Source organism: Dendropsophus ebraccatus, chromosome 4, assembly GCF_027789765.1.
Source record: "Dendropsophus ebraccatus isolate aDenEbr1 chromosome 4, aDenEbr1.pat, whole genome shotgun sequence".
Taxonomy (NCBI): Eukaryota; Metazoa; Chordata; class Amphibia; order Anura; family Hylidae; genus Dendropsophus; species Dendropsophus ebraccatus.
In genome coordinates, this window is record NC_091457.1 from 28760218 (window position 1) to 28783564 (window position 23347).

The following is a 23347-nucleotide window of genomic DNA, read 5'->3' on the forward strand; positions in this document are numbered from 1 at the left end:
TGGCTTTTTGCCAATGGCAGCTCCAACGGCCCTTTCATCCCTCCTCAAAAGGCAGCCCCTCTGGAGCAGAACTCGTCAGCGGCCATTCTAAGCTGAAGGTGCCTGCCCTCGTCAGATCGCAGACTGCTACACGGCTTAAGGCCCGGCAAGTACCAGCATGGGAGACTGGCTGGGAATCCCGGGTGCTGCTGGCTTTTTGCCAATGGCAGCTCCAACGGCCCCTTTATCCATCCTCAAAAGGAAGCCTCGCTTTAGCAGATCTCGTCAGCGGCCATTCTAAGCTGAAGGTGCCTGCCCTCGTCAGATCGCAGACTGCTACACGGCTTAAGGCCCGGCAAGTACCAGCATGGGAGACTGGCTGGGAATCCCGGGTGCTGCTGGCTTTTTGCCAATGGCAGCTCCAACGGCCCTTTCATCCCTCCTCAAAAGGCAGCCCCTCTGGAGCAGAACTCGTCAGCGGCCATTCTAAGCTGAAGGTGCCTGCCCTCGTCAGATCGCAGACTGCTACACGGCTTAAGGCCCGGCAAGTACCAGCATGGGAGACTGGCTGGGAATCCCGGGTGCTGCTGGCTTTTTGCCAATGGCAGCTCCAACGGCCCCTTTATCCATCCTCAAAAGGAAGCCTCGCTTGAGCAGAATCTCGTCAGCGGCCATTCTAAGCTGAAGGTGCCTGCCCTCGTCAGATCGCAGACTGCTACACGGCTTAAGGCCCGGCAAGTACCAGCATGGGAGACTGGCTGGGAATCCCGGGTGCTGCTGGCTTTTTGCCAATGGCAGCTCCAACGGCCCCTTTATCCATCCTCAAAAGGAAGCCTCGCTTTAGCAGAATCTCGTCAGCGGCCATTCTAAGCTGAAGGTGCCTGCCCTCGTCAGATCGCAGACTGCTACACGGCTTAAGGCCCGGCAAGTACCAGCATGGGAGACTGGCTGGGAATCCCGGGTGCTGCTGGCTTTTTGCCAATGGCAGCTCCAACGGCCCCTTTATCCATCCTCAAAAGGAAGCCTCGCTTTAGCAGATCTCGTCAGCGGCCATTCTAAGCTGAAGGTGCCTGCCCTCGTCAGATCGCAGACTGCTACACGGCTTAAGGCCCGGCAAGTACCAGCATGGGAGACTGGCTGGGAATCCCGGGTGCTGCTGGTTTTTTGCCAATGGCAGCTCCAACGGCCCCTTTATCCATCCTCAAAAGGAAGCCTCGCTTTAGCAGAACTCGTCAGCGGCCATTCTAAGCTGAAGGTGCCTGCCCTCATCAGATCGCAGACTGCTACACGGCTTAAGGCCCGGCAAGTACCAGCATGGGAGACTGGCTGGGAATCCCGGGTGCTGCTGGCTTTTTGCCAATGGCAGCTCCAACGGCCCCTTTATCCATCCTCAAAAGGAAGCCTCGCTTTAGCAGATCTCGTCAGCAGCCATTCTAAGCTGAAGGTGCCTGCCCTCGTCAGATCGCAGACTGCTACACGGCTTAAGGCCCGGCAAGTACCAGCATGGGAGACTGGCTGGGAATCCCGGGTGCTGCTGGCTTTTTGCCAATGGCAGCTCCAACGGCCCTTTCATCCCTCCTCAAAAGGCAGCCCCTCTGGAGCAGAACTCGTCAGCGGCCATTCTAAGCTGAAGGTGCCTGCCCTCGTCAGATCGCAGACTGCTACACGGCTTAAGGCCCGGCAAGTACCAGCATGGGAGACTGGCTGGGAATCCCGGGTGCTGCTGGCTTTTTGCCAATGGCAGCTCCAACGGCCCTTTATCCATCCTCAAAAGGAAGCCTCGCTTGAGCAGAATCTCGTCAGCGGCCATTCTAAGCTGAAGGTGCCTGCCCTCGTCAGATCGCAGACTGCTACACGGCTTAAGGCCCGGCAAGTACCAGCATGGGAGACTGGCTGGGAATCCCGGGTGCTGCTGGCTTTTTGCCAATGGCAGCTCCAACGGCCCTTTCATCCCTCCTCAAAAGGCAGCCCCTCTGGAGCAGAACTCGTCAGCGGCCATTCTAAGCTGAAGGTGCCTGCCCTCGTCAGATCGCAGACTGCTACACGGCTTAAGGCCCGGCAAGTACCAGCATGGGAGACTGGCTGGGAATCCCGGGTGCTGCTGGCTTTTTGCCAATGGCAGCTCCAACGGCCCCTTTATCCATCCTCAAAAGGAAGCCTCGCTTTAGCAGATCTCGTCAGCGGCCATTCTAAGCTGAAGGTGCCTGCCCTCGTCAGATCGCAGACTGCTACACGGCTTAAGGCCCGGCAAGTACCAGCATGGGAGACTGGCTGGGAATCCCGGGTGCTGCTGGCTTTTTGCCAATGGCAGCTCCAACATCCCCTTTATCCATCCTCAAAAGGAAGCCTCGCTTGAGCAGAATCTCGTCAGCGGCCATTCTAAGCTGAAGGTGCCTGCCCTCGTCAGATCGCAGACTGCTACACGGCTTAAGGCCCGGCAAGTACCAGCATGGGAGACTGGCTGGGAATCCCGGGTGCCTGCTGGCTTTTTGCCAATGGCAGCTCCAACGGCCCCTTTATCCATCCTCAAAAGGAAGCCTCGCTTTAGCAGAGCTCGTCAGCGGCCATTCTAAGCTGAAGGTGCCTGCCCTCGTCAGATCGCAGACTGCTACACGGCTTAAGGCCCGGCAAGTACCAGCATGGGAGACTGGCTGGGAATCCCGGGTGCCGCTGGCTTTTTGCCAATGGCAGCTCCAACGGCCCTTTCATCCCTCCTCAAAAGGCAGCCCCTCTGGAGCAGAACTCGTCAGCGGCCATTCTAAGCTGAAGGTGCCTGCCCTCGTCAGATCGCAGACTGCTACACGGCTTAAGGCCCGGCAAGTACCAGCATGGGAGACTGGCTGGGAATCCCGGGTGCTGCTGGCTTTTTGCCAATGGCAGCTCCAACGGCCCGTTAATCCATCCTCAAAAGGAAGCCTCGCTTTAGCAGAGCTCGTCAGCGGCCATTCTAAGCTGAAGGTGCCTGCCCTCGTCAGATCGCAGACTGCTACACGGCTTAAGGCCCGGCAAGTACCAGCATGGGAGACTGGCTGGGAATCCCGGGTGCTGCTGGCTTTTTGCCAATGGCAGCTCCAACGGCCCTTTCATCCCTCCTCAAAAGGCAGCCCCTCTGGAGCAGAACTCGTCAGCGGCCATTCTAAGCTGAAGGTGCCTGCCCTCGTCAGATCGCAGACTGCTACACGGCTTAAGGCCCGGCAAGTACCAGCATGGGAGACTGGCTGGGAATCCCGGGTGCTGCTGGCTTTTTGCCAATGGCAGCTCCAACGGCCCTTTCATCCCTCCTCAAAAGGAAGCCTCGCTTTAGCAGAGCTCGTCAGCGGCCATTCTAAGCTGAAGGTGCCTGCCCTCGTCAGATCGCAGACTGCTACACGGCTTAAGGCCCGGCAAGTACCAGCATGGGAGACTGGCTGGGAATCCCGGGTGCTGCTGGCTTTTTGCCAATGGCAGCTCCAACGGCCCTTTCATCCCTCCTCAAAAGGCAGCCCCTCTGGAGCAGAACTCGTCAGCGGCCATTCTAAGCTGAAGGTGCCTGCCCTCGTCAGATCGCAGACTGCTACACGGCTTAAGGCCCGGCAAGTACCAGCATGGGAGACTGGCTGGGAATCCCGGGTGCTGCTGGCTTTTTGCCAATGGCAGCTCCAACGGCCCCTTTATCCATCCTCAAAAGGAAGCCTCGCTTTAGCAGAGCTCGTCAGCGGCCATTCTAAGCTGAAGGTGCCTGCCCTCGTCAGATCGCAGACTGCTACACGGCTTAAGGCCCGGCAAGTACCAGCATGGGAGACTGGCTGGGAATCCCGGGTGCTGCTGGCTTTTTGCCAATGGCAGCTCCAACGGCCCTTTCATCCCTCCTCAAAAGGAAGCCCCTCTGGAGCAGAACTCGTCAGCGGCCATTCTAAGCTGAAGGTGCCTGCCCTCGTCAGATCGCAGACTGCTACACGGCCTAAGGCCCGGCAAGTACCAGCATGGGAGACTGGCTGGGAATCCCGGGTGCTGCTGGCTTTTTGCCAATGGCAGCTCCAACGGCCCCTTTATCCATCCTCAAAAGGAAGCCTCGCTTTAGCAGATCTCGTCAGCGGCCATTCTAAGCTGAAGGTGCCTGCCCTCGTCAGATCGCAGACTGCTACACGGCTTAAGGCCCGGCAAGTACCAGCATGGGAGACTGGCTGGGAATCCCGGGTGCCTGCTGGCTTTTTGCCAATGGCAGCTCCAACGGCCCCTTTATCCATCCTCAAAAGGAAGCCTCGCTTTAGCAGATCTCGTCAGCGGCCATTCTAAGCTGAAGGTGCCTGCCCTCGTCAGATCGCAGACTGCTACACGGCTTAAGGCCCGGCAAGTACCAGCATGGGAGACTGGCTGGGAATCCCGGGTGCAGCTGGCTTTTTGCCAATGGCAGCTCCAACGGCCCTTTCATCCCTCCTCAAAAGGCAGCCCCTCTGGAGCAGAACTCGTCAGCGGCCATTCTAAGCTGAAGGTGCCTGCCCTCGTCAGATCGCAGACTGCTACACGGCTTAAGGCCCGGCAAGTACCAGCATGGGAGACTGGCTGGGAATCCCGGGTGCCGCTGGCTTTTTGCCAATGGCAGCTCCAACGGCCCCTTTATCCATCCTCAAAAGGAAGCCTCGCTTTAGCAGAACTCGTCAGCGGCCATTCTAAGCTGAAGGTGCCTGCCCTCGTCAGATCGCAGACTGCTACACGGCTTAAGGCCCGGCAAGTACCAGCATGGGAGACTGGCTGGGAATCCCGGGTGCTGCTGGCTTTTTGCCAATGGCAGCTCCAACGGCCCGTTAATCCCTCCTCAAAAGGCAGCCCCTCTGGAGCAGAACTCGTCAGCGGCCATTCTAAGCTGAAGGTGCCTGCCCTCGTCAGATCGCAGACTGCTACACGGCTTAAGGCCCGGCAAGTACCAGCATGGGAGACTGGCTGGGAATCCCGGGTGCTGCTGGCTTTTTGCCAATGGCAGCTCCAACGGCCCCTTTATCCATCCTCAAAAGGAAGCCTCGCTTTAGCAGATCTCGTCAGCGGCCATTCTAAGCTGAAGGTGCCTGCCCTCGTCAGATCGCAGACTGCTACACGGCTTAAGGCCCGGCAAGTACCAGCATGGGAGACTGGCTGGGAATCCCGGGTGCTGCTGGCTTTTTGCCAATGGCAGCTCCAACGGCCCTTTCATCCCTCCTCAAAAGGCAGCCCCTCTGGAGCAGAACTCGTCAGCGGCCATTCTAAGCTGAAGGTGCCTGCCCTCGTCAGATCGCAGACTGCTACACGGCTTAAGGCCCGGCAAGTACCAGCATGGGAGACTGGCTGGGAATCCCGGGTGCCGCTGGCTTTTTGCCAATGGCAGCTCCAACGGCCCCTTTATCCATCCTCAAAAGGAAGCCTCGCTTTAGCAGATCTCGTCAGCGGCCATTCTAAGCTGAAGGTGCCTGCCCTCGTCAGATCGCAGACTGCTACACGGCTTAAGGCCCGGCAAGTACCAGCATGGGAGACTGGCTGGGAATCCCGGGTGCTGCTGGCTGCTGGCTGTTTGCCAATGGCAGCTCCAACGGCCCCTTTATCCATCCTCAAAAGGAAGCCTCGCTTTAGCAGATCTCGTCAGCGGCCATTCTAAGCTGAAGGTGCCTGCCCTCGTCAGATCGCAGACTGCTACACGGCTTAAGGCCCGGCAAGTACCAGCATGGGAGACTGGCTGGGAATCCCGGGTGCTGCTGGCTTTTTGCCAATGGCAGCTCCAACGGCCCCTTTATCCATCCTCAAAAGGAAGCCTCGCTTTAGCAGAATCTCGTCAGCGGCCATTCTAAGCTGAAGGTGCCTGCCCTCGTCAGATCGCAGACTGCTACACGGCTTAAGGCCCGGCAAGTACCAGCATGGGAGACTGGCTGGGAATCCCGGGTGCCGCTGGCTTTTTGCCAATGGCAGCTCCAACGGCCCCTTTATCCATCCTCAAAAGGAAGCCTCGCTTTAGCAGATCTCGTCAGCGGCCATTCTAAGCTGAAGGTGCCTGCCCTCGTCAGATCGCAGACTGCTACACGGCTTAAGGCCCGGCAAGTACCAGCATGGGAGACTGGCTGGGAATCCCGGGTGCTGCTGGCTTTTTGCCAATGGCAGCTCCAACGGCCCTTTCATCCCTCCTCAAAAGGCAGCCCCTCTGGAGCAGAACTCGTCAGCGGCCATTCTAAGCTGAAGGTGCCTGCCCTCGTCAGATCGCAGACTGCTACACGGCTTAAGGCCTGGTAAGTACCAGCATGGGAGACTGGCTGGGAATCCCGGGTGCTGCTGGCTTTTTGCCAATGGCAGCTCCAACGGCCCCTTTCATCCCTCCTCAAAAGGCAGCCCCTCTGGAGCAGAACTCGTCAGCAGCCATTCTAAGCTAAGGGTGCCTGCCCTCGTCAGATCGCAGACTGCTACACGGCTTAAGGCCCGGCAAGTACCGGCATGGGAGACTGGCTGGGAATCCCGGGTGCTGCTGGCTTTTTGCCAATTGCAGCTCCAACGGCCCTTTCATCCCTCCTCAAAAGGCAGCCCCTCTGGAGCAGAACTCGTCAGCGGCCATTCTAAGCTGAAGGTGCCTGCCCTCGTCAGATCGCAGACTGCTACACGGCTTAAGGCCCGGCAAGTACCAGCATGGGAGACTGGCTGGGAATCCCGGGTGCCGCTGGCTTTTTGCCAATGGCAGCTCCAACGGCCCCTTTATCCATCCTCAAAAGGAAGCCTCGCTTTAGCAGATCTCGTCAGCGGCCATTCTAAGCTGAAGGTGCCTGCCCTCGTCAGATCGCAGACTGCTACACGGCTTAAGGCCCGGCAAGTACCAGCATGGGAGACTGGCTGGGAATCCCGGGTGCTGCTGGCTTTTTGCCAATGGCAGCTCCAACGGCCCTTTCATCCCTCCTCAAAAGGCAGCCCCTCTGGAGCAGAACTCGTCAGCGGCCATTCTAAGCTGAAGGTGCCTGCCCTCGTCAGATCGCAGACTGCTACACGGCTTAAGGCCCGGCAAGTACCAGCATGGGAGACTGGCTGGGAATCCCGGGTGCTGCTGCTGGCTTTTTGCCAATGGCAGCTCCAACGGCCCCTTTATCCATCCTCAAAAGGAAGCTTCGCTTTAGCAGATCTCGTCAGCGGCCATTCTAAGCTGAAGGTGCCTGCCCTCGTCAGATCGCAGACTGCTACACGGCTTAAGGCCCGGCAAGTACCAGCATGGGAGACTGGCTGGGAATCCCGGGTGCCGCTGGCTTTTTTGCCAATGGCAGCTCCAACGGCCCCTTTATCCATCCTCAAAAGGAAGCCTCGCTTTAGCAGATCTCGTCAGCGGCCATTCTAAGCTGAAGGTGCCTGCCCTCGTCAGATCGCAGACTGCTACACGGCTTAAGGCCCGGCAAGTACCAGCATGGGAGACTGGCTGGGAATCCCGGGTGCTGCTGGCTTTTTGCCAATGGCAGCTCCAACGGCCCTTTCATCCCTCCTCAAAAGGCAGCCCCTCTGGAGCAGAGCTCGTCAGCGGCCATTCTAAGCTGAAGGTGCCTGCCCTCGTCAGATCGCAGACTGCTACACGGCTTAAGGCCCGGCAAGTACCAGCATGGGAGACTGGCTGGGAATCCCGGGTGCTGCTGGCTTTTTGGCAATGGCAGCTCCAACGGCCCTTTCATCCCTCCTCAAAAGGCAGCCCCTCTGGAGCAGAACTCGTCAGCGGCCATTCTAAGCTGAAGGTGCCTGCCCTCGTCAGATCGCAGACTGCTACACGGCTTAAGGCCCGGCAAGTACCAGCATGGGAGACTGGCTGGGAATCCCGGGTGCTGCTGGCTTTTTGCCAATGGCAGCTCCAACGGCCCTTTCATCCCTCCTCAAAAGGCAGCCCCTCTGGAGCAGAACTCGTCAGCGGCCATTCTAAGCTGAAGGTGCCTGCCCTCGTCAGATCGCAGACTGCTACACGGCTTAAGGCCCGGCAAGTACCAGCATGGGAGACTGGCTGGGAATCCCGGGTGCCGCTGGCTTTTTGCCAATGGCAGCTCCAACGGCCCCTTTATCCATCCTCAAAAGGAAGCCTCGCTTTAGCAGATCTCGTCAGCGGCCATTCTAAGCTGAAGGTGCCTGCCCTCGTCAGATCGCAGACTGCTACACGGCTTAAGGCCCGGCAAGTACCAGCATGGGAGACTGACTGGGAATCCCGGGTGCTGCTGGCTTTTTGCCAATGGCAGCTCCAACGGCCCTTTCATCCCTCCTCAAAAGGCAGCCCCTCTGGAGCAGAGCTCGTCAGCGGCCATTCTAAGCTGAAGGTGCCTGCCCTTGTCAGATCGCAGACTGCTACACGGCTTAAGGCCCGGCAAGTACCAGCATGGGAGACTGGCTGGGAATCCGGGTGCCGCTGGCTTTTTGCCAATGGCAGCTCCAACGGCCCCTTTATCCATCCTCAAAAGGAAGCCTCGCTTTAGCAGATCTCGTCAGCGGCCATTCTAAGCTGAAGGTGCCTGCCCTCGTCAGATCGCAGACTGCTACACGGCTTAAGGCCCGGCAAGTACCAGCATGGGAGACTGGCTGGGAATCCCGGGTGCCGCTGGCTTTTTGCCAATGGCAGCTCCAACGGCCCCTTTATCCATCCTCAAAAGGAAGCCTCGCTTTAGCAGATCTCGTCAGCGGCCATTCTAAGCTGAAGGTGCCTGCCCTCGTCAGATCGCAGACTGCTACACGGCTTAAGGCCCGGCAAGTACCAGCATGGGAGACTGGCTGGGAATCCCGGGTGCTGCTGGCTTTTTGCCAATGGCAGCTCCAACGGCCCCTTTATCCATCCTCAAAAGGAAGCTTCGCTTTAGCAGATCTCGTCAGCGGCCATTCTAAGCTGAAGGTGCCTGCCCTCGTCAGTTCGCAGACTGCTACACGGCTTAAGGCCCGGCAAGTACCAGCATGGGAGACTGGCTGGGAATCCCGGGTGCTGCTGGCTTTTTGCCAATGGCAGCTCCAACGGCCCCTTTATGTTTCAATACTTTTTATTAAGGTTTTTTACACATAAATTTTTAACACATGCAGATAAGTTGCGACAATTTAAAGAAATAGCATAAGCACGGTTGCAAAGACATACAAATATCAAGGTTGCAAGATAAACGATGAGCAACGCGAGTTGATGCAACTAGCGCGAAAGGTGCAATGCGTTGTAGTCCAGAGTGAAAATGCTTAAAAGGATGAGGAATGAAGTGCAATGTTGATTTGCTAAATTTAACATATAGTGTAGCTAAGTTGAGAATATTACCTAACAATATGCTTCATTGCCTAGAGTTCGTGCAAGTGAAGGTGCTTATTCAAGATGTGTCTGCTGAACCCTCAGTCGTTATAAGCTAATGTGTAGCTAGTAAACCAATACAACTTTGTAAACAATCAACAAATTCAATGCAGTAATAGGCAATAACCATGCAAGTGAGCAGAGCACAAAAAGAACATAATGCTGCGGCTAATCCGACGGAATGGGGTTCCGCAGCAATAAACCTGGAGGGGCAAGTAGTCCGGTTTAAACTAAAGAGACACATGCTAAAAGTTATTACAAAAATTCGCCATAGTGGGTCCTGCACAAGGGACGGGACAAGGCTCAGGTCCATTCGTTGAATAAGTTCTTAGTGAGTTGCAATAGCTCCACGGGGAGATGTCGCTGCGACCACTACAGTCAGCAAGGGATATGATAATCTTTTAGAAATCGAATACCGGCGTCCACATCGGGTAGCAGAGATGAGCCCGTTTCACGTTGGATCACCAGTCCACCAGACTTTCCCCATCTGTACACTATTCCATGCTTCCGCAAAGCAGTAGTAACCGGGGTAAATTTCCTTCGTGTGGCCAAGGTAAAAGCGGATAAGTCCGGGAAGACTGAAATGTGGGCAAACTTAGGAGACGTCGCTGCTTGTTTCCTGGTGATCGCTAGAAACTGGTGTTTAACATAAAGATGGCGCAGTTTTACAATGACGTCTCGTGGAGCCTCCGGCGGAATGTGTTCCGGCTTGGGTACACGGTGTGCCCATTCAACATACATTTCGTCCTTCTCAAGGGAAGGTATCATATGTCCAATAAATCCACGGGTAAAGTCAGATAAATCAGAAGTTGGGATCGATTCAGGGACCCCTCTCAATTTCACATTGTGGTCTCTAGTGCGATTATCTACATTAGCTAACGTTTGTTTGACAGCCAACAGTTCAGATTCCAGCATCTGATGGGAAGCGAGCAGTGAATTATGCTCAGTTATAACTGAGGATAGCGTATCCTCCAAGCATTGAATCCTTTTAGTGGCTACCCGGACAGAGTCTGCCATTGCTGACATCGCACGGTCCAGATCGAATCTTATAGAGTTTCGAAGAGCCAGCAATAACTGCATCATTAAGGGCGCTATGGAAGGGTCCGGGTCATTGAGCATATCATCTAAAGGATCCCGTAGTATTGTTGGCTTCACCCCTGGTGGCGAAGGTGATTGACAGATGGAGGTCCCTGCATTAGCTTCCTGTGAGCTAGCAGCGGATGGAAAAGCTGATGCAAGATCTGAAGAACCAGCCAAATCCTCAGAGAATAGAGCAGGCAAACATAAGTCTGAGAGGGATCTTTGACAGCTATCATCTCCAACAGGTGAAAAGGGTGGCATCGGGAAGGGAGCTGCATATGGTGATAATGCATGCGGCTGCTGCTGCCGCTGTCTTTGTGGCACTGGATGTGCATCTTTCTGGTTGACGCCAGAGCCAGCTCTTTTCCTCCTCCGTTTTTTCTTTTTTGGCTGAGTAGGGATTAGTTGCTCACCCGACTGAGCTGTCTGTCGGCAGTCCGCTGAATCTGGTGCTGGAGGAGCCCACCACGCTGTCATGTCACCTGAAGAGGGCCGGTCTCCTTGCCTGTTCATGTGCGTGCCGGCGCCATCTTGTCGATCTCGAGCCGACGGCATGTAAGAAAGAATCTTCCTTCTTGCAGCTGCTGAGGCTTTCTTAGAGGTGGCCATCGGTGCAGGAAGGTAGCCAAAGAAAGCAGGAGTTCCCCGATGCTTATTCTCAGTCCGAAATAGCTGTGGAAAAGCTAATTAGTGGCCCATTGTGCAGGAGCTCCGGCGGCATGCGACTGCTCTCTTCAGCGGCAAACCACGCCCCCTCCAACGGCCCCTTTATCCATCTTTAAAAGGAAGCCTCGCTTTAGCAGATCTCGTCAGCGGCCATTCTAAGCTGAAGGTGCCTGCCCTCGTCAGATCGCAGACTGCTACACGGCTTAAGGCCCGGCAAGTACCAGCATGGGAGACTGGCTGGGAATCCCGGGTGCTGCTGGCTTTTTGCCAATGGCAGCTCCAACGGCCCTTTCATCCCTCCTCAAAAGGAAGCCCCTCTGGAGCAGAACTCGTCAGCGGCCATTCTAAGCTGAAGGTGCCTGCCCTCGTCAGATCGCAGACTGCTACACGGCTTAAGGCCCGGCAAGTACCAGCATGGGAGACTGGCTGGGAATCCCGGGTGCCGCTGGCTTTTTGCCAATGGCAGCTCCAACGGCCCCTTTATCCATCCTCAAAAGGAAGCCTCGCTTTAGCAGAGCTCGTCAGCGGCCATTCTAAGCTGAAGGTGCCTGCCCTCGTCAGATCGCAGACTGCTACACGGCTTAAGGCCCGGCAAGTACCAGCATGGGAGACTGGCTGGGAATCCCGGGTGCTGCTGGCTTTTTGCCAATGGCAGCTCCAACGGCCCCTTTATCCATCCTCAAAAGGAAGCCTCGCTTTAGCAGAACTCGTCAGCGGCCATTCTAAGCTGAAGGTGCCTGCCCTCGTCAGATCGCAGACTGCTACACGGCTTAAGGCCCGGCAAGTACCAGCATGGGAGACTGGCTGGGAATCCCGGGTGCTGCTGGCTTTTTGCCAATGGCAGCTCCAACGGCCCTTTCATCCCTCCTCAAAAGGCAGCCCCTCTGGAGCAGAACTCGTCAGCGGCCATTCTAAGCTGAAGGTGCCTGCCCTCGTCAGATCGCAGACTGCTACACGGCTTAAGGCCCGGCAAGTACCAGCATGGGAGACTGGCTGGGAATCCCGGGTGCCGCTGGCTTTTTGCCAATGGCAGCTCCAACGGCCCCTTTATCCATCCTCAAAAGGAAGCCTCGCTTTAGCAGATCTCGTCAGCGGCCATTCTAAGCTGAAGGTGCCTGCCCTCGTCAGATCGCAGACTGCTACACGGCTTAAGGCCCGGCAAGTACCAGCATGGGAGACTGGCTGGGAATCCCGGGTGCTGCTGGCTTTTTGCCAATGGCAGCTCCAACGGCCCTTTCATCCATCCTCAAAAGGAAGCCCCTCTTGAGCAGAACTCGTCAGCGGCCATTCTAAGCTGAAGGTGCCTGCCCTCGTCAGATCGCAGACTGCTACACGGCTTAAGGCCCGGCAAGTACCAGCATGGGAGACTGGCTGGGAATCCCGGGTGCTGCTGGCTTTTTGCCAATGGCAGCTCCAACGGCCCCTTTATCCATCCTCAAAAGGAAGCCTCGCTTGAGCAGAACTCGTCAGCGGCCATTCTAAGCTGAAGGTGCCTGCCCTCGTCAGATCGCAGACTGCTACACGGCTTAAGGCCCGGCAAGTACCAGCATGGGAGACTGGCTGGGAATCCCGGGTGCTGCTGGCTTTTTGCCAATGGCAGCTCCAACGGCCCCTTTATCCATCCTCAAAAGGAAGCTTCGCTTTAGCAGATCTCGTCAGCGGCCATTCTAAGCTGAAGGTGCCTGCCCTCGTCAGATCGCAGACTGCTACACGGCTTAAGGCCCGGCAAGTACCAGCATGGGAGACTGGCTGGGAATCCCGGGTGCTGCTGGCTTTTTGCCAATGGCAGCTCCAACGGCCCGTTCATCCCTCCTCAAAAGGCAGCCCCTCTGGAGCAGAACTCGTCAGCGGCCATTCTAAGCTGAAGGTGCCTGCCCTCGTCAGATCGCAGACTGCTACACGGCTTAAGGCCCGGCAAGTACCAGCATGGGAGACTGGCTGGGAATCCCGGGTGCCGCTGGCTTTTTGCCAATGGCAGCTCCAACGGCCCCTTTATCCATCCTCAAAAGGAAGCCTCGCTTTAGCAGATCTCGTCAGCGGCCATTCTAAGCTGAAGGTGCCTGCCCTCGTCAGATCGCAGACTGCTACACGGCTTAAGGCCCGGCAAGTACCAGCATGGGAGACTGGCTGGGAATCCCGGGTGCCGCTGGCTTTTTGCCAATGGCAGCTCCAACGGCCCCTTTATCCATCCTCAAAAGGAAGCCTCGCTTTAGCAGAGCTCGTCAGCGGCCATTCTAAGCTGAAGGTGCCTGCCCTCGTCAGATCGCAGACTGCTACACGGCTTAAGGCCCGGCAAGTACCAGCATGGGAGACTGGCTGGGAATCCCGGGTGCTGCTGGCTTTTTGCCAATGGCAGCTCCAACATCCCCTTTATCCATCCTCAAAAGGAAGCCTCGCTTTAGCAGATCTCGTCAGCGGCCATTCTAAGCTGAAGGTGCCTGCCCTCGTCAGATCGCAGACTGCTACACGGCTTAAGGCCCGGCAAGTACCAGCATGGGAGACTGGCTGGGAATCCCGGGTGCTGCTGGCTTTTTGCCAATGGCAGCTCCAACGGCCCCTTTATCCATCCTCAAAAGGAAGCTTCGCTTTAGCAGATCTCGTCAGCGGCCATTCTAAGCTGAAGGTGCCTGCCCTCGTCAGATCGCAGACTGCTACACGGCTTAAGGCCCGGCAAGTACCAGCATGGGAGACTGGCTGGGAATCCCGGGTGCTGCTGGCTTTTTGCCAATGGCAGCTCCAACGGCCCTTTCATCCCTCCTCAAAAGGCAGCCCCTCTGGAGCAGAACTCGTCAGCGGCCATTCTAAGCTGAAGGTGCCTGCCCTCGTCAGATCGCAGACTGCTACACGGCTTAAGGCCCGGCAAGTACCAGCATGGGAGACTGGCTGGGAATCCCGGGTGCCGCTGGCTTTTTGCCAATGGCAGCTCCAACGGCCCCTTTATCCATCCTCAAAAGGAAGCCTCGCTTCAGCAGATCTCGTCAGCGGCCATTCTAAGCTGAAGGTGCCTGCCCTCGTCAGATCGCAGACTGCTACACGGCTTAAGGCCCGGCAAGTACCAGCATGGGAGACTGGCTGGGAATCCCGGGTGCTGCTGGCTTTTTGCCAATGGCAGCTCCAACGGCCCCCTTTATCCATCCTCAAAAGGAAGCCTCGCTTTAGCAGATCTCGTCAGCGGCCATTCTAAGCTGAAGGTGCCTGCCCTCGTCAGATCGCAGACTGCTACACGGCTTAAGGCCCGGCAAGTACCAGCATGGGAGACTGGCTGGGAATCCCGGGTGCTGCTGGCTTTTTGCCAATGGCAGCTCCAACGGCCCCTTTATCCATCCTCAAAAGGAAGCTTCGCTTTAGCAGACCTCGTCAGCGGCCATTCTAAGCTGAAGGTGCCTGCCCTCGTCAGATCGCAGACTGCTACACGGCTTAAGGCCCGGCAAGTACCAGCATGGGAGACTGGCTGGGAATCCCGGGTGCTGCTGGCTTTTTGCCAATGGCAGCTCCAACGGCCCTTTCATCCCTCCTCAAAAGGAAGCCCCTCTGGAGCAGAACTCGTCAGCGGCCATTCTAAGCTGAAGGTGCCTGCCCTCGTCAGATCGCAGACTGCTACACGGCTTAAGGCCCGGCAAGTACCAGCATGGGAGACTGGCTGGGAATCCCGGGTGCCGCTGGCTTTTTGCCAATGGCAGCTCCAACGGCCCCTTTATCCATCCTCAAAAGGAAGCCTCGCTTGAGCAGAATCTCGTCAGCGGCCATTCTAAGCTGAAGGTGCCTGCCCTCGTCAGATCGCAGACTGCTACACGGCTTAAGGCCCGGCAAGTACCAGCATGGGAGACTGGCTGGGAATCCCGGGTGCTGCTGGCTTTTTGCCAATGGCAGCTCCAACGGCCCTTTATCCATCCTCAAAAGGAAGCCCTCGCTGTAGCAGAACTCGTCAGCGGCCATTCTAAGCTGAAGGTGCCTGCCCTCGTCAGATCGCAGACTGCTACACGGCTTAAGGCCCGGCAAGTACCAGCATGGGAGACTGGCTGGGAATCCCGGGTGCTGCTGGCTTTTTGCCAATGGCAGCTCCAACGGCCCTTTCATCCATCCTCAAAAGGAAGCCCCTCTGGAGCAGAACTCGTCAGCGGCCATTCTAAGCTGAAGGTGCCTGCCCTCGTCAGATCGCAGACTGCTACACGGCTTAAGGCCCGGCAAGTACCAGCATGGGAGACTGGCTGGGAATCCCGGGTGCCGCTGGCTTTTTGCCAATGGCAGCTCCAACGGCCCCTTTATCCATCCTCAAAAGGAAGCCTCGCTTTAGCAGATCTCGTCAGCGGCCATTCTAAGCTGAAGGTGCCTGCCCTCGTCAGATCGCAGACTGCTACACGGCTTAAGGCCCGGCAAGTACCAGCATGGGAGACTGGCTGGGAATCCCGGGTGCTGCTGGCTTTTTGCCAATGGCAGCTCCAACGGCCCCTTTCATCCATCCTCAAAAGGAAGCCCTCTGTAGCAGAACTCGTCAGCGGCCATTCTAAGCTGAAGGTGCCTGCCCTCGTCAGATCGCAGACTGCTACACGGCTTAAGGCCCGGCAAGTACCAGCATGGGAGACTGGCTGGGAATCCCGGGTGCAGCTGGCTTTTTGCCAATGGCAGCTCCAACGGCCCGTTCATCCATCCTCAAAAGGAAGCCGCGCTGTAGCAGAACTCGTCAGCGGCCATTCTAAGCTGAAGGTGCCTGCCCTCGTCAGATCGCAGACTGCTACACGGCTTAAGGCCCGGCAAGTACCAGCATGGGAGACTGGCTGGGAATCCCGGGTGCTGCTGGCTTTTTGCCAATGGCAGCTCCAACGGCCCTTTCATCCCTCCTCAAAAGGCAGCCCCTCTGGAGCAGAACTCGTCAGCGGCCATTCTAAGCTGAAGGTGCCTGCCCTCGTCAGATCGCAGACTGCTACACGGCTTAAGGCCCGGCAAGTACCAGCATGGGAGACTGGCTGGGAATCCCGGGTGCCGCTGGCTTTTTGCCAATGGCAGCTCCAACGGCCCCTTTATCCATCCTCAAAAGGAAGCCTCGCTTTAGCAGATCTCGTCAGCGGCCATTCTAAGCTGAAGGTGCCTGCCCTCGTCAGATCGCAGACTGCTACACGGCTTAAGGCCCGGCAAGTACCAGCATGGGAGACTGGCTGGGAATCCCGGGTGCCGCTGGCTTTTTGCCAATGGCAGCTCCAACGGCCCTTTCATCCCTCCTCAAAAGGCAGCCCCTCTGGAGCAGAACTCGTCAGCGGCCATTCTAAGCTGAAGGTGCCTGCCCTCGTCAGATCGCAGACTGCTACACGGCTTAAGGCCCGGCAAGTACCAGCATGGGAGACTGGCTGGGAATCCCGGGTGCTGCTGGCTTTTTGCCAATGGCAGCTCCAACGGCCCCTTTATCCATCCTCAAAAGGAAGCCTCGCTTTAGCAGACCTCGTCAGCGGCCATTCTAAGCTGAAGGTGCCTGCCCTCGTCAGATCGCAGACTGCTACACGGCTTAAGGCCCGGCAAGTACCAGCATGGGAGACTGGCTGGGAATCCCGGGTGCTGCTGGCTTTTTGCCAATGGCAGCTCCAACATCCCCTTTATCCATCCTCAAAAGGAAGCCTCGCTTTAGCAGATCTCGTCAGCGGCCATTCTAAGCTGAAGGTGCCTGCCCTCGTCAGATCGCAGACTGCTACACGGCTTAAGGCCCGGCAAGTACCAGCATGGGAGACTGGCTGGGAATCCCGGGTGCTGCTGGCTTTTTGCCAATGGCAGCTCCAACGGCCCCTTTATCCATCCTCAAAAGGAAGCTTCGCTTTAGCAGATCTCGTCAGCGGCCATTCTAAGCTGAAGGTGCCTGCCCTCGTCAGATCGCAGACTGCTACACGGCTTAAGGCCCGGCAAGTACCAGCATGGGAGACTGGCTGGGAATCCCGGGTGCTGCTGGCTTTTTGCCAATGGCAGCTCCAACGGCCCCTTTATCCATCCTCAAAAGGAAGCCTCGCTTTAGCAGAGCTCGTCAGCGGCCATTCTAAGCTGAAGGTGCCTGCCCTCGTCAGATCGCAGACTGCTACACGGCTTAAGGCCCGGCAAGTACCAGCATGGGAGACTGGCTGGGAATCCCGGGTGCCGCTGGCTTTTTGCCAATGGCAGCTCCAACGGCCCCTTTATCCATCCTCAAAAGGAAGCCTCGCTTTAGCAGAGCTCGTCAGCGGCCATTCTAAGCTGAAGGTGCCTGCCCTCGTCAGATCGCAGACTGCTACACGGCTTAAGGCCCGGCAAGTACCAGCATGGGAGACTGGCTGGGAATCCCGGGTGCCTGCTGGCTTTTTGCCAATGGCAGCTCCAACGGCCCCTTTATCCATCCTCAAAAGGAAGCCTCGCTTTAGGCTCGTCAGCGGCCATTCTAAGCTGATGGTGCCTGCCCTCGTCAGATCGCAGACTGCTACACGGCTTAAGGCCCGGCAAGTACCAGCATGGGAGACTGGCTGGGAATCCCGGGTGCCTGCTGGCTTTTTGCCAATGGCAGCTCCAACGGCCCCTTTATCCATCCTCAAAAGGAAGCCTCGCTTTAGCAGAGCTCGTCAGCGGCCATTCTAAGCTGAAGGTGCCTGCCCTCGTCAGATCGCAGACTGCTACACGGCCTAAGGCCCGGCAAGTACCAGCATGGGAGACTGGCTGGGAATCCCGGGTGCCTGCTGGCTTTTTGCCAATGGCAGCTCCAACGGCCCCTTTATCCATCCTCAAAAGGAAGCCTCGCTTTAGCAGAGCTCGTCAGCGGCCATTCTAAGCTGAAGGTGCCTGCCCTCGTCAGATCGCAGACTGCTACACGGCTTAAGGCCCGGCAAGTACCAGCATGGGAGACTGGCTGGGAATCCCGGGTGCTGCTGGCTTTTTGCCAATGGCAGCTCCAACGGCCCCTTTATCCATCCTCAAAAGGAAGCCTCGCTTTAGCAGAGCTCGTCAGCGGCCATTCTAAGCTGAAGGTGCCTGCCCTCGTCAGATCGCAGACTGCTACACGGCTTAAGGCCCGGCAAGTACCAGCATGGGAGACTGGCTGGGAATCCCGGGTGCTGCTGGCTTTTTGCCAATGGCAGCTCCAACGGCCCCTTTATCCATCCTCAAAAGGAAGCCTCGCTTTAGCAGAGCTCGTCAGCGGCCATTCTAAGCTGAAGGTGCCTGCCCTCGTCAGATCGCAGACTGCTACACGGCTTAAGGCCCGGCAAGTACCAGCATGGGAGACTGGCTGGGAATCCCGGGTGCCGCTGGCTTTTTGCCAATGGCAGCTCCAACGGCCCCTTTATCCATCCTCAAAAGGAAGCCTCGCTTTAGCAGAGCTCGTCAGCGGCCATTCTAAGCTGAAGGTGCCTGCCCTCGTCAGATCGCAGACTGCTACACGGCTTAAGGCCCGGCAAGTACCAGCATGGGAGACTGGCTGGGAATCCCGGGTGCCGCTGGCTTTTTGCCAATGGCAGCTCCAACGGCCCCTTTATCCATCCTCAAAAGGAAGCTTCGCTTTAGCAGATCTCGTCAGCGGCCATTCTAAGCTGAAGGTGCCTGCCCTCGTCAGATCGCAGACTGCTACACGGCTTAAGGCCCGGCAAGTACCAGCATGGGAGACTGGCTGGGAATCCCGGGTGCTGCTGGCTTTTTGCCAATGGCAGCTCCAACGGCCCTTTATCCATCCTCAAAAGGAAGCCTCGCTTTAGCAGAACTCGTCAGCGGCCATTCTAAGCTGAAGGTGCCTGCCCTCGTCAGATCGCAGACTGCTACACGGCTTAAGGCCCGGCAAGTACCAGCATGGGAGACTGGCTGGGAATTCCGGGTGCCGCTGGCTTTTTGCCAATGGCAGCTCCAACGGCCCCTTTATCCATCCTCAAAAGGAAGCCTCGCTTTAGCAGAATCTCGTCAGCGGCCATTCTAAGCTGAAGGTGCCTGCCCTCGTCAGATCGCAGACTGCTACACGGCTTAAGGCCCGGCAAGTACCAGCATGGGAGACTGGCTGGGAATCCCGGGTGCCGCTGGCTTTTTGCCAATGGCAGCTCCAACGGCCCCTTTATCCATCCTCAAAAGGAAGCCTCGCTTTAGCAGAACTCGTCAGCGGCCATTCTAAGCTGAAGGTGCCTGCCCTCGTCAGATCGCAGACTGCTACACGGCTTAAGGCCCGGCAAGTACCAGCATGGGAGACTGGCTGGGAATCCCGGGTGCTGCTGGCTTTTTGCCAATGGCAGCTCCAACGGCCCCTTTATCCATCCTCAAAAGGAAGCCTCGCTTTAGCAGATCTCGTCAGCGGCCATTCTAAGCTGAAGGTGCCTGCCCTCGTCAGATCACAGACTGCTACACGGCTTAAGGCCCGGCAAGTACCAGCATGTGAGACTGGCTGGGAATCCCAGGTGCTGCTGGCTTTTTGTCAATGGCAGCTCCGACTGCCCATTAATCCCTCCTCAAAAGGCAGCCTCACTTTAGCAAAACTTGTCAGCGGCCATTCTAAGCTGAAGGTGCCTGCCCTCGTCAGATCGCAGACTGCTACACGGCTTAAGGCCCGGCAAGTACCAGCATGGGAGACTGGCTGGGAATCCCGGGTGCCTGCTGGCTTTTTGCCAATGGCAGCTCCAACGGCCCTTTCATCCCTCCTCAAAAGGCAGCCCCGCTGGAGCAGAACTCGTCAGCGGCCATTCTAAGCTGAAGGTGCCTGCCCTCGTCAGATCGCAGACTGCTACGCGGCTTAAGGCCCGGCAAGTACGAGCATGGGAGACTGGCTGGGAATCCTGGGTGCCGCTGGCTCTTTGCCAATGGCAGCTCCAACGGCCACTTTATCCCTCCTCAAAAGGCAGCCCCGCTAGATCAGATCTCGTCAGCGGCCATTCTAAGCTGAAGGTGCCTGCCCTCGTCAGATCGCAGACTGCTACACGGCTTAAGGCCCGGCAATTACCAGCATGGGAGACTGGCTGGGAATCCCGGGTGCTGCTGGCTTTTTGCCAATGGCAGCTCCAACGGCCCTTTCATCCATCCTCAAAAGGCAGCCCCGCTTGAGCAGATCTCGTCAGCGGCCATTCTAAGCTGAAGGTGCCTGCCCTCGTCAGATCGCAGACTGCTACATGGCTTAAGGCCCGGCAAGTACCAGCATGGGAGACTGGCTGGGAATCCCGGGTGCTGCTGGCTTTTTGCCAATGGCAGCTCCAACGGCCCCTTTATCCCTCCTCAAAAGGCAGCCCCGCTGGAGCAGATCTCGTCAGCGGCCATTCTAAGCTGAAGGTGCCTGCCCTCGTCAGATCGCAGACTGCTACACGGCTTAAGGCCCGGCAAGTACCAGCATGGGAGACTGGCTGGGAATCCCGGGTGCTGCTGGCTTTTTGCCAATGGCAACTCCAATGCCCCTTTAACCCTCCTCAAAAGGCAGCCCTGCTGGATCACATCTCGTCAGCCGCCATTCTTAGCTGAAGGTGCCTGCCCTCGTCAGATCACAGACTGATACACGGCTTAAGGCCCGGCAAGTACCAGCATGGGAGACTGGCTGGGAATCATGGGTGCTGCTGGCTTTTTGCCAATGGCAGCTTGTAGAAAATGGCAATAGCACCTGTAGTTTATGGCTCACCGCAGTAGGATGACATCAGAGAGGTTTCTTTATAAAATGGAGATTTATTGCTTCTTCTTTAAAAGTAGTGAAAGTTACAGAATTAAATAGAAAAGAATATCAGAGAAATGTCTTACAGTCCTTAGTGTCTAGTGTCCATAGTTCATATGAGAGTCCTTTGAAGTGAAGGGTTTGTCTCACAAATCGTCACAAGCTTCAGGCAGCTGTTGGTTCACAGAAGCCTCCTGGATGACATTCCTTCCTTCATGCTTCCATCATGGATTCCTCATGCGACACAACCTTCTCCTTGAAGGCTCTGGATCCTTCTTGTGACATAGGGCTCACAGCCCTGATCCAACCCTCCTCCATCTTGGTGAATACCGTTTATATAGGTTCAAGACTCACTGTCAATGTCATGTGTGGGTGTGTTTATTATAATTGAGTGTGTGTCTGCACATATATGACCATAACAAATATAGAACTCTTTCTCTATGCATCAGCATAACCTGCTTCCAGTTATGGATGGATAGTTATCGTGCTGTGTACTGGCATCACCACCCTACATACGTCATGGAATCGTGAATAGTGCTTATGTATCTGTTTCCAACGTATACACGTCCCCTTAGTATAGAATATGATATTATGTCAATATTACAATCACTTTATACAGTGAATAGTGTTATGCTATTATGATGAGGTCAGTAATATATATGACTTACATTATATTATACCAAGATATTGTTCATTGTAAAACACATCGTATTTAACACAGCTCCAACGGCCCTTTCATCCCTCCTCAAAAGGCAACCTCGCTTTAGCAGAACTCGTCAGCGGCCATTCTAAGCTGAAGGTGCCTGCCCTCGTCAGATTGCAGACTGCTACACGGCCTAAGGCCCAGCAAGTACCAGCATTGGAGACTGGCTGAGAATCCCGGGTGCCGCTGGCTTTTTGCCAATGGCAGCTCCAACGACCCTTTCATCCCTCCTCAAAAGGAAGGCCAGCTAGAGCAGAACTCGTCAGCGGCTATTCTAAGCTGAAGGTGCCTGCCCTCGTCAGATCGCAGGCTGCTACATGGCTTAAGGCCTGGCAAGTACCACCATTGGAGACTGGCTGGGAATCTCGGGTGCCGCTGGCTTTTTGCCAATAACAGCTCCAACGGCCCTTTCATCCATCCTCAAAAGGCAGCCCCGCTGGAGCAGAACTTGTCAGCGGCCATTCTAAGCTGAAGGTGCCTGCCCTCGTCAGATCGCAGACTGCTACATGGCTTAAGGCCCAGCAAGTACCAGCATGGGAGACTGGCTGGGAATCCCGGGTGCCGCTGGCTTTTTGCCAATGGCAGCTCCAACGGCCCCTTTAACCCTTCTCAAAAGGCAGCCCCGCTAAAGCGCATTTCGTCAGCGGCCATTCTAAGCTGAAGGTGCCTTCTCTCGTCAGATTGCAGACTATTACACGGCTTAAGGCCTGGCAAGGACCAGCATGGGAGACTGGCTGGGAATCCCGGGTGCTGCTGGCTTTTTGCCAATGGCTGCTCCAACGGCCCCTTTATCCCTCCTCTAAAGGCAGCCCCGCTTGGGCACATCTTGTCAGCGGCCATTGTAAGTTGAAGGTTTCTTCCCTCGTCAGATCGCAGACTGCTACACGGCTTAAGGCCCGGCAAGTACCAGCATGGGAGACTGCCTGGGAATCCCGGGTGCCGCTGGCTTTTTGCCAATGGCAACTCCAACGGCCCTTTCATCCCTCCTCAAAAGGCAGCCCCGCTGGAGCAGAACTTGTCAGTGGGCATTCTAAGCTGAAGCTGCCTGCCCTCTTCTGATCGCAGACTGCTACACGGCTTAAGGCCCGGCAAGTACCAGCATGGCAGACTGGCTGGGAATCCGGAGAGCCGCTGGCTTTTTACCAATGGCAACTCCAACGGCCCTTTCATCCCTCCTCAAAAGGCAGCCCCGCTGGAGCAGAACTTGTCAGTGGGCATTCTAAGCTGAAGGTGCCTGCCCTCATCAGATCGCAGACTGCTACAAGGCTTAAGGCCCGGCAAGTACCATCATGGGAGACTGGCTGGGAATCCTGGGTGCCGCTGGCTTTTTGCCAATGGCAACTCCAACGGCCCCTTTATCCCTCCTCAAAAGGCAGCTTCGCTTTAGAAGAACTTGTCAGCGGCCATGCTAAGCTGAAGGTGCCTGCCCTCGTCAGATCACAGATCACAAACTGCTACATGGCTTAAGGCCCGGCAAGTACCAGCATGGGAGACTGGCTGGGAATTCAGGGGGCCGCTGGCTTTTGCCAATGGCAGCTCCAACGGCCCCTTTATCCCTCCTCAAAAGGCAGCCCCGCTGGAGGAGATCTCGTCGGCGGCCATTCTAAGCTGAATGTGCCTTCCCTCGTCAGATTGCAGACTGCTAGATGGCTTAAGGCCCAGCAAGTGCCAGCATGGGTTACTGGCTGGCAATCATGGGTGCCGCTGGCTTTTTGCCAATGGCAGCTCCAATGGCCCCTTCATCCCTCCTCAAAAGGCAGCCTCGCTGAGGCACATCTCGTCAGCGGCCATTCTAAGCTGAAGATGCCTGCCCTCGTCAGATTTCAGACTGCTACACGGCTTAAGGCCCGGCAAGTACCAGCATGGGAGGCTGGCTGGGAATCCCGGGTGCTGCTGGCTTTTTGCCAATGGCAGCTCCAACGGCCCCTTTATCCCTCCTCAAAAGGCAGCCCCGCTGGAGGAGATCTCGTCAGTGGCCATTGTAAGCTGAAGGTGCCTTCCCTCGTCAGATCGCAGACTGCTACACGGCTTAAGGCCCGGCAAGCAC

At 56.6% G+C, this 23347-nt stretch overlaps 25 pseudogenes; all 25 read left to right on the forward strand.

Moving 5' to 3' along the window:
* Window positions 1–1210: 1210 nt before the first annotated feature.
* On the forward strand, window positions 1211–1330 carry LOC138790179 (5S ribosomal RNA; annotated as a pseudogene).
* Window positions 1331–2535: 1205 nt separating this feature from the next.
* On the forward strand, window positions 2536–2655 carry LOC138790402 (5S ribosomal RNA; annotated as a pseudogene).
* A 1771-nt stretch (window positions 2656–4426) lies between these two features.
* On the forward strand, window positions 4427–4546 carry LOC138790444 (5S ribosomal RNA; annotated as a pseudogene).
* Window positions 4547–5182: 636 nt separating this feature from the next.
* Window positions 5183–5302, forward strand: LOC138790127 (5S ribosomal RNA; annotated as a pseudogene).
* A 455-nt stretch (window positions 5303–5757) lies between these two features.
* On the forward strand, window positions 5758–5877 carry LOC138790128 (5S ribosomal RNA; annotated as a pseudogene).
* Window positions 5878–6135: 258 nt separating this feature from the next.
* LOC138790126 (5S ribosomal RNA) lies at window positions 6136–6255 on the forward strand (annotated as a pseudogene).
* A 259-nt stretch (window positions 6256–6514) lies between these two features.
* On the forward strand, window positions 6515–6634 carry LOC138790129 (5S ribosomal RNA; annotated as a pseudogene).
* A 450-nt stretch (window positions 6635–7084) lies between these two features.
* LOC138790130 (5S ribosomal RNA) lies at window positions 7085–7204 on the forward strand (annotated as a pseudogene).
* A 637-nt stretch (window positions 7205–7841) lies between these two features.
* On the forward strand, window positions 7842–7961 carry LOC138790131 (5S ribosomal RNA; annotated as a pseudogene).
* A 69-nt stretch (window positions 7962–8030) lies between these two features.
* Window positions 8031–8150, forward strand: LOC138790289 (5S ribosomal RNA; annotated as a pseudogene).
* A 257-nt stretch (window positions 8151–8407) lies between these two features.
* Window positions 8408–8527, forward strand: LOC138790132 (5S ribosomal RNA; annotated as a pseudogene).
* A 2791-nt stretch (window positions 8528–11318) lies between these two features.
* Window positions 11319–11438, forward strand: LOC138790138 (5S ribosomal RNA; annotated as a pseudogene).
* A 447-nt stretch (window positions 11439–11885) lies between these two features.
* Window positions 11886–12005, forward strand: LOC138790149 (5S ribosomal RNA; annotated as a pseudogene).
* An 825-nt stretch (window positions 12006–12830) lies between these two features.
* Window positions 12831–12950, forward strand: LOC138790161 (5S ribosomal RNA; annotated as a pseudogene).
* Window positions 12951–13019: 69 nt separating this feature from the next.
* On the forward strand, window positions 13020–13139 carry LOC138790173 (5S ribosomal RNA; annotated as a pseudogene).
* A 636-nt stretch (window positions 13140–13775) lies between these two features.
* Window positions 13776–13895, forward strand: LOC138790185 (5S ribosomal RNA; annotated as a pseudogene).
* Window positions 13896–14532: 637 nt separating this feature from the next.
* Window positions 14533–14652, forward strand: LOC138790197 (5S ribosomal RNA; annotated as a pseudogene).
* Window positions 14653–15100: 448 nt separating this feature from the next.
* On the forward strand, window positions 15101–15220 carry LOC138790209 (5S ribosomal RNA; annotated as a pseudogene).
* Window positions 15221–15856: 636 nt separating this feature from the next.
* On the forward strand, window positions 15857–15976 carry LOC138790220 (5S ribosomal RNA; annotated as a pseudogene).
* A 69-nt stretch (window positions 15977–16045) lies between these two features.
* On the forward strand, window positions 16046–16165 carry LOC138790231 (5S ribosomal RNA; annotated as a pseudogene).
* Window positions 16166–16990: 825 nt separating this feature from the next.
* LOC138790242 (5S ribosomal RNA) lies at window positions 16991–17110 on the forward strand (annotated as a pseudogene).
* Window positions 17111–18123: 1013 nt separating this feature from the next.
* On the forward strand, window positions 18124–18243 carry LOC138790254 (5S ribosomal RNA; annotated as a pseudogene).
* A 69-nt stretch (window positions 18244–18312) lies between these two features.
* On the forward strand, window positions 18313–18432 carry LOC138790265 (5S ribosomal RNA; annotated as a pseudogene).
* Window positions 18433–18689: 257 nt separating this feature from the next.
* On the forward strand, window positions 18690–18809 carry LOC138790295 (5S ribosomal RNA; annotated as a pseudogene).
* Window positions 18810–18879: 70 nt separating this feature from the next.
* Window positions 18880–18999, forward strand: LOC138790277 (5S ribosomal RNA; annotated as a pseudogene).
* Window positions 19000–23347: the final 4348 nt, after the last annotated feature.